Source organism: Carettochelys insculpta, chromosome 7 (assembly GCF_033958435.1).
Source record: "Carettochelys insculpta isolate YL-2023 chromosome 7, ASM3395843v1, whole genome shotgun sequence".
NCBI lineage: Eukaryota > Metazoa > Chordata > Testudines > Carettochelyidae > Carettochelys > Carettochelys insculpta.
In genome coordinates, this window is record NC_134143.1 from 2,139,519 (window position 1) to 2,148,074 (window position 8,556).

At 50.6% G+C, this 8,556-nt stretch overlaps 1 non-coding gene across 1 annotated transcript; it reads right to left on the reverse strand.

Moving 5' to 3' along the window:
- Positions 1-5,711: 5,711 nt before the first annotated feature.
- TRNAF-GAA (transfer RNA phenylalanine (anticodon GAA)) lies at positions 5,712-5,784 on the reverse strand. The gene has a single exon. It is a non-coding gene; the product is annotated as a tRNA-Phe (tRNA).
- Positions 5,785-8,556: the final 2,772 nt, after the last annotated feature.

The following is an 8,556-nucleotide window of genomic DNA, read 5'->3' on the forward strand; positions in this document are numbered from 1 at the left end:
CACACAGTTGCAAACAGGTGGCATGACCTGTGGGTAGTTGGTAGGAGAAGTAGAAGGTGGACAACTGGCAGATGGCTGGGAAGAGCAAGCAGAACACTGGACTGGAGCATATGTAACATGAGGGAATTCATCAGTGTGAGGTGTCAGTGCCCACATGGACTGGACCAAGTCATAAGTGGGGCATTTGAATTCAGAGGTGCAGAGAAAGTTGGGTGTGTGGATTGACTGTAGTGGACTCGTGAGCCTGAGAGGCCAAGGACATTTCTCAATGCAGTTGACCTGGGCCAGTTACTTGAGGATTGGTTATGAAATCTGGGTGTGATAATTTTCCCAAGCTGTTGCTAATTGACTTTTCTGCCTCTTTTCTTAAAAGTCCTTTTCTACACTCAGACTCTGTGCTTGCGCGTGGGGAAGCATTGCCTGTGCGAGGTGCCCAGGGGGTGTGACAATTTCCCAGCCTACTGGGTGGGGGCTCAAGTGTGAGATGGATGAAGAGGAAGCCCTCGAAGATGAACCCAGCCCTGGTTGCTCCCAGTTCCTTCCATCAGAAGGGTTAGACTGTATATGAGGTCTTGGACAGGGGGCTGCAGCCAGGGGAGCGTAAGAGGGAGAGCAGGAGATGGTGCTGCTGAAGAGGTGCCCGTGAGTGTACTATGGTCTGGTGGGAGTGAAGTGAGTTTTCTGGACTGTGTGAAGTTTGATTCTGATTGGGGGTCATGTCAGTGATGGTGTCAGGTGGGATTGTGTGTCTGGGCGGGTTTGATTCCTTGTTCCCTTGATTGCCTTTGATCAGCCTGAGGCTCAGCCTGCCCCTGTGTGGCTGAGGAGGGGGAAGGCCTGAGCTGGGTGAGCAGCTTTAAAAGCCAGCGGCAGAGCAATAGGGGACGGAAGGAAACAGGGAAGTTTAAGAGGGAGTTTGATGGAGGGAGTGACGGAATCCAGTTAATGCCTTTGGCTCTTTCTGAGCCCCTTGATGTTATGAAACTCCGCACAGCAGTTCCATCCCCTGTGTGAGCAGAGAGGGGGACTGAGCCTGTTTTCCTTTCTCCCCCTCAGGGGGCTGCAGGCACCACAGACAGGCGTGTGGCTCCATCCCCTTTCCATAGCCTTGTTCTGGACACAGACTGAGCCCAAACAACTAACCCAAGGCTCAGCTGCAAGGTGGGGCTGGTGACACATGGGGATACAACCCCTTTGGTGCATTACAAGCCTGGCATTCGTGCAGTTCTCAGAGCAGAGAGCAGGAGCTTGGTACAGATGGTGGGTGTTGGCCACTTGACTGTGTGGCCGCACTGCCAGAGTAGGAGTTTCACCATCACTTTCCCAAGAAGTTCATGTCTGAATTATTCCTCAGTCTTGCCACTGCTCTCACAGAAACCTGGAGCAGGGGTGGGGAAATGTCAGGAGAGACATTGAAAAGAGGCCAGTTGGGGATGTTGAAAAAATCAAATTGATGTCACTAGTGGGATTTGAACCTGTACCTCTCTTTCAACAGCAGAGCACCCGTGGGAGGTAAAGACCATATTTTGAACCAGGTGCTTTCACTCACTCAGCCATGCTGACAGAGCTAAAAGCAGCACTCACTGGCTACGTCTACACGTGCCCCAAACTTCGAAATGGCCATGCAAATGGCCATTTTGAAGTTTACTAATGAAGCGCTGAAATGCATATTCAGCACTTCATTAGCATGCGGGCGGCAGCGGTGCTTCGAAATTGACACTTGTTGCCGCCGCGCGGAGCGTCCAGACAGGGCTCCTTTTTGAAAGGACCCCGCCTACTTCGAAGTCCCCTTATTCCCATGAGCTCATTCTTCTATGCTCATATTTGCAAAGTAGGTGGCAATCAAGCACCCAAGAGACGGGATCTCTTATTGGCTCTTATTCTGCCCCATCTTTAGATATAAAAAGTTTCATGAATGGAAAAAAACCACACTGACAAGGAGGAAGGCAGCGCTCTTAAGGATTCTTCCGGAAATGAGTTGGCCCCACAGAAGAAATAACAAGAGACAGGAGCACTGTTCCTCAACAAGTGACTACTTACAGCTTAGGCCAAAGTGCAAACCACAACACTGCAGCGCACACTGACAGTTTGGTGCTTTTCTGAAGTGTTCTCAGGAGCCAGTGCATCAGCCACATTCTCTTTGAAGAATGGGCAAGCAAAGGGCACCAAGAACTTTTCAAAACTTTGCCAATAACAATGGTGCAATAACTTCTCCAATTCCCTATTTCACAAGGAGTCGAAACACAGCCAGACCTTCCAACCATCAATTTTCATATCCACTCATTGTTTCCTGCCACCGCCCAGGGACTCCTTCAACAAAACAGGAAACCATAATGCAACACCATCAATGGATTCTCTTCTAGCCAGTGCTTGCACCCACAGCACTTAGGAGAGGCAGACACGGTGTTCCCAGGCTCCATCCTAGTGCACAGGAGGTCCAGCAGCACAGTCACAGCCCTGCCAGGCCAAGGGGACTGAGCAGGTGGAAACAAGCCATAAATGTAGAGCACATTAAGCTGGGGGAGAAAAGTGTCAATTAAGCACAAGCAGCTGCTCCTCTTGTGTAATGGACAGGACTCAGGACTCTGACTCTTGCAGTCTGAGGTAAACTTCTCAGTAAGACTGCCTCAGTTTCCCCTTCCACACAGCAGTGCAGGCTTGTTACGCCTTTACTGCTCTACCCAGCTCTACGCCTGTGCACAGGTAATGGCTTATGAGCTGCAGGTCCTGTGACTTCTCTGCTCCTGTTCCCAGAATGTGCAAAAGTTCCCCTGAAAATCACCACTGTTACACACTGTGAAGAGGTTTCCCATCATGCCTGCCCCACAGACAGCCACAGGCCCTCAAGCAGGACCAATGTTTATTTAACACAACTTTCATCTTCCTCTTCTCAATAAGACTTTTCCCAAAACACTTTTGAACCCTGACTCTCTTGCCCTTCTGGAAGTGAGTAACATGAGCTGTGAGCTCCACATTTCCTTCCCCTCACCTGGATAGGTGTGTCTTATTTATACCCCCTGTGCACAGCTGGAGCGAATGCACAAGGGCATGAAGCTACAGAGCACCCAAGGGGGAGAGTCAGCTGGTGAGAGGTTTTCTTCTCTCCTTGGGCAGGTGGAAACAGAAGTGAAGAGAAGAAAATCCTCTTCTACATTCCAAAGATGATGGAAATAGCAATTGGTAATGTACTCGCTTCTGCTAGAGCTGAGGACAAGAACAGTCATTTGCTGCCAAAGGCCAACTTGTCAGTGAAAGGTGTGAGAAGATTGCTGTGTGGGATGAGACAATCAATGCAAGAAGAAAACTGCCCACTATGGGCTTTGAACCCCTGACGCTGCATGGAAACAGCTCATTCTCAACCAATAGAGCTATCCAGGCCCCAAGAAAAACCTTTCCAACCTTCTGTCACACAGTTGAAGGAGTTAAGTTTGTAAAAGTCAAATGCATGTGGCAAAGTGTTCACAAGTGCCTGACCAAAGTGTCTCCCCTGCCCTCAATTGGGTGTTCAGGTGTCTGTCGGGAGACACAGCTTCAAACTCCTCTCCTGACACACCCACTTTTTGGCCACAAGAAACAGCCTCAGTTCAACCTCCCCAGTCACATGAGAAAAGTCCGTGCTCAGGATTTCTCTCAGAGGCCCTTTCCCGCCCTCTCCCTCTTCAGCTCCTGTGATGTGAGATCAACCCTCCTCCCTTGGCCTCTGGGAGAGAACTGCAGCCAGCTGGGTGTGTGCTCCTGGAAAAGACTCCATGCGAGGAGCAGCAGCTGAGGTGGAGAGGGCAGAGCTGGGTTAAGTGAAAGCAAAGGAGTGATGGTCCTTTGGGGGTTTGTCTATTATCAGAGCTGTTCAATCCATAGGACAAAGGGGTGGGGGTGGCTGCACTAGAATCATAGAACAGGGATAGAATTGACCTAAAAAAGCCATCAAGTCCAGCCCCCTGCCCAAGGCAGGACCAGACCCATCAGATCAGCCCCACCAGGGTTTTTTCAAAACGAGACTTAAACATCTCCAGGGATGGAGACTCCACTTCTTCCCTGGGGAGACCATTCCAATGCTTCACCACCCTCCGAGTGAAAAAGTTTTTCCTAATGTTCAACCTGGAACTTCCCAACTGCAACTTGAGTCCATTGTTCCGTGTTCTACCATCCGTGACCACTGTGAACAGCCTCTCTCCAGCCTCTTTGCAGCCTCCCTTCAGTAAGTTGAAGGCTGTTATCAAGTCCCGCTTCAGTCTTCTCTTCTGCAGACTAAAGAGTCCCAATTCCCTCAACCTTTCTTCATAGGTCACATGCTCCAGCACCCTCATGATTTTGGTCACCCGTCTCTGGACCCTCTCCAGTGTAACCACATCCTTCCTATAACTGGGGGCCCAGAACTGGACACAGTATTTCTAATGCGGCCTCACCAAAGCCGAATAAAAAGGAATAATCACGTCTCTGGATCTACTGGCAACCCTCCTCTTGATGCAACCTAATATTCCGTTAGCTTTCTTGGCTACAGTGGCACACTGTTGATTCATTTCCAGTTTCTCGTCCACTTCAACTCCCAGGTCTTTTCCTGCAGAACTACTACTGAACCAGTCAGACCCCAGCCTTTAACAATGCTTGGGATTCTTCCGGCCCAGGTGCAGGACTCTGCACTTGTCCTTATTGAACCTCATCAGATTTCTTGCAGCCCAGTCTTCCAATTTCTTGAAGTCACTCTGGACCGTAGCCCGACCCTCCAGCATATCTACCTCTGCCCCGAGCTCATTGTCATCCACAAACATGCTGAGGGTGGAATCCAACCTCTCATTCAGGTCATTGATAAATATGTTGAACAGACCAGGCTCCAGAACTGAACCGAAGTGGAACTCCACTAGAAACCGACCGCCATCCCGACATTGAGCCGTTGATCACTTCCCACTGGGTCCAACCTTCTAGCCAGCTTTCTATCCATCTTACCGTCCGTTTATCCAATCCACATTCCTTTAACTTGCCATCCACACCACCTGTGAATGCTGAAGTCGCCTCCCATCAGGTCTCTTGATTGCTCCCTGCCAGCCACTCAGCCTGTGTCCTTTTTTTTGGGCCTCTGCTCATAGCAGCCAGAGAGGAAGGACAGGCTCCCTGGCCAAGGCTGTTGGTGGATGGTTTTTGTTTCACTTAGAACAAAAGTGTTCCCTTGGCTCATTGAAAGGTACCGCAGGCTGTCTGATTGCTGGCACTCATAGGGGCAGGGAATGCCAGGCTCCAGGCCAGCCATACAAGCAGGAACACATGCCAGGACACAAATGACATCCTGTGTTTGTTGCTGATTTCAGCTTGGAAACTTTTGGGATAACCAGTGCACCACAGAATCTCCGCTGGCTTCCTCTGAGCCTCCCCTGCAATGCCATCCACCTGTGTGGCATGTGCTGTGACACGTGGATAGGCCAACCTAGAGAAAGTGGTGGTGAGAGGCCCTAAGAGCTGCCTTTCACTAGCTCAGCGGGTGGAGCAGTGGACTTTCGGGAACTCTCAGCAAGTTCTGTGTAGTTGACTGGATGAGAGTGGGCACAATGGGGTCTTTTCACCCTCCCCTTGCTGAGGAAGAGCAAGAGAAGAAATGAAAAGCCTTCAAGCACCAAGGTGTCCGGAAAGGTCTGACAACGTCCTTTCCAGGAGCATTTGCCAGCAGCAAGGACCCAACAAGTCACTAATTGCTCTGGGACCTATGTTAGGAAAAGCTCTGCTGAAGCCTGGGATTGAACCAGGGACCTTTAGATCTTCAGTCTAATGCTCTCCCAACTGAGCTACTTCAGCAGCTGCTCAAAAGTTTCCATCTCAATGTTGGAAATGTTTTTCTCAGCTATTGTTGCCTTTGCGAGTGTCCTTGAGAGGCAGGAGGAATATTGGCAGCTTCCTTCAGCTTGAGTTCCTCTTTTGCCCCATTTCTGCCTTACTTCCTGGTTCACCCAGTGGCCGCAGGGGACTGCAGGATACTGATGGTAAGGAAGAAGATGGGATCTGACCCTTTCACCACAAGAATATCTTACCACATCCTGGCCACTTAGCCTCAGGATCATTGTGTGACCGGATGGTGCCCAAGCTTTTGAAGAGGGGCAAGAAGTAAACAGGGCCACTCATGTGTAAAGGCCAAGAGTTACAAAGCAAAGCAACCCCAGGAAGAGTCTTTGAAGAAGTGACCCATCGGGATGAAGCATCCACAGGTCCTCAAGTGCTCTCGGCCATTCTCCCTGTTGAAGGAAAAGATCCAGGATCATTGAACCATGGAGATAAATGTGTGGTTGTGCAGATCAGGTCGGAGAGAGAGCTATGGTTTCTTCAACCATGGGATTCTCTTCTGGGCATACACGTTGCAAGGAGGAGATGGGATGACTTAACAAAGAGAAGATTCAGGGGCAGAAAGAGTCCCAGTATGGGGTCAGAAACAAGGTGAGTGGGTTAAGAGAGTTGTTCCCAGGCAGAGGAGTTAGCTCAAGTGGCAGAGCGCTCAAAACATTGTCCTGGTATAAGTGTATAACACAAATTCAGAGCTCCTCCTTTCCTGGCTATGTGTAGATCATTTATAGGTGCAGGGCACAAACGGAGCTGATGTGCAAAGACATGACACGACAGAGTGCTGAGGAGGACAGTGAGCTGGCAGAGGGTTTTTTTCTGCCCTCTTGGGGCATATGGGGATGGAACTGAAGAGAAGAAAATCCTCTTTTGCTCTCTGAGGGTGACAGAAACATCAATTGCTCCTCTCCAGACCTGAGGCCAAGAAGAGACTTTTCCTGCCTAAGGCCAGGAGCTCAAAGGAGACAGAGAGGGAGAGAGAGAGAGCAGAGCCCTGGCTGGGCATCTCCTGGGATCATGATTCCAGCTAGTTCAAATAGTTCTTTTGAAAAAGGGGCTTCAAAACAGGTTCCATTGTTTGTAGATGCTGAATGTCCAAATATCAGAGCAGTATTTCCAAACCCATGTTGTGTGTAGCTGTGCGATATCAGAATCAACAACTCTGGAATCCCTCTCCTGGAATCGCTTATTGAGGCAGAACACTGCTGTGCACACACAGCCTTTGTGTCCCTCAGCCGTAGCCATGGGCAGCCACAGGGATGCTGTGGCCTCTGGAATAAGATGGGTGAGTCAGAAATTATGTTCAGACACAGGGGAATTAGCTCAATTGGTAGAGGGCTCATTTAGCGTGCGAGAGGCTTTGGGATAAATGCCCACGTTCTCCAACAGAAGTGGTGACTTTTTTCCTTCTTTTCCAAGGCAGCATCAGGCTGGGAGCGAAGCTTCTCCAGTGCCCTCTTCCATTTCCCTCCATTTTGCTCCCTGCAAAGAAGCAGCCCATTAGGGTTCGAAAGCTGCTGCACCCCGGCCTCCTTGGCCTTAACGATTTCTCCTTAAAACAAAGGTTAACCTGGGTCATGTGCTATGATTACCAAATCTTTCAGATGTCGCCAGTTCCCCATTTCTAGGGAGCTTCCAGCACTGACCACAGTTTCCCCAGTACAGCAGTCCCAGGACACCTGTCCTCTGGGTCTCCAATGGCCAAGGCCCTTCCCCAAGCAATGTGGACCATGAAAGCCCTGTGGTTGTCATGACAATCTGGGCACTGGAGTAGGTCTTCCGGAGGTGGGGGACAGTTTTTTACACCCCTGAGAGACACCACCCACTTGTCTAGCGCGGATCTGTGCAAAGAGTCACCCCCCTTGGGAGTTAAACCTCCCCAGCTCCTCTGCCGGACGGGATCTAAACTGCAGCAGAGCGAAGCAGGCCCAGGTGTGGCTGGCAGGAGTCAGGTGTGGGCAGACAGCAGAGCTCAGGCTGAGGCAGGCCTCATGGCTTAGCTGGCTAAAACACCTCCCTTCTAAACAGGAACCCCTGGTTTCCTGTCCCAGGGGTGCCCAACTACTGCCCTTTCAGGAAACCTGCCAGGACATTGCACCACACGGATGTGAGATATAACCCCCAATGCCCATTCTGCTGGTTTCCAAGATGCTGACAGGGGCTCGTAAGAGAGCTGCTGACACTTCAGTGCTCCTCTGCTGAGGTCCAGGGATCATAGATTCAAGTCTATTGGTCAGTAATTATTGTTTGTGTTCCTTCATGCTGGTCCCTGAGTGTCAGCAGCCACCCCACATGCTACTGGCGCCTGGGGGGCGGGGAGGCTCTTTGTGGCTGTGTCCTGGCCAGGGCTCTCCCCACCTTTGGTTCTCTGTGTTTTTAAGCCTCCCCATGGAGTTGTGAGCATTAGTTGCCTCCTGCTCCAGCTTCCCAGAGAAGGGGAGTTGTGGTGGGCTGCAGCCTGTAACTCCTGCTCCCTCCTGCTTTCCCCTGACTGTCAGCCTGGCCCTGGGCCTCTTTCCTTTAGCATCAGAGGGACGAGGGACAAAGCTGAGTTGAAGTGCAAGGGCCAAACTTGCGGGCGTGAGGTGAAGCTGTGAGAAAAGCAATGCCTGGGAGTGTGTGAAAAAATGGGAAGACTTTATCTTATTGTCAACCCCAATATGAGCAGCTGGCAGGACTCTGACCAGGGATGCCATGGGAGGGACCTGTGAAAAACATATCGTTTGTCACAGAAGC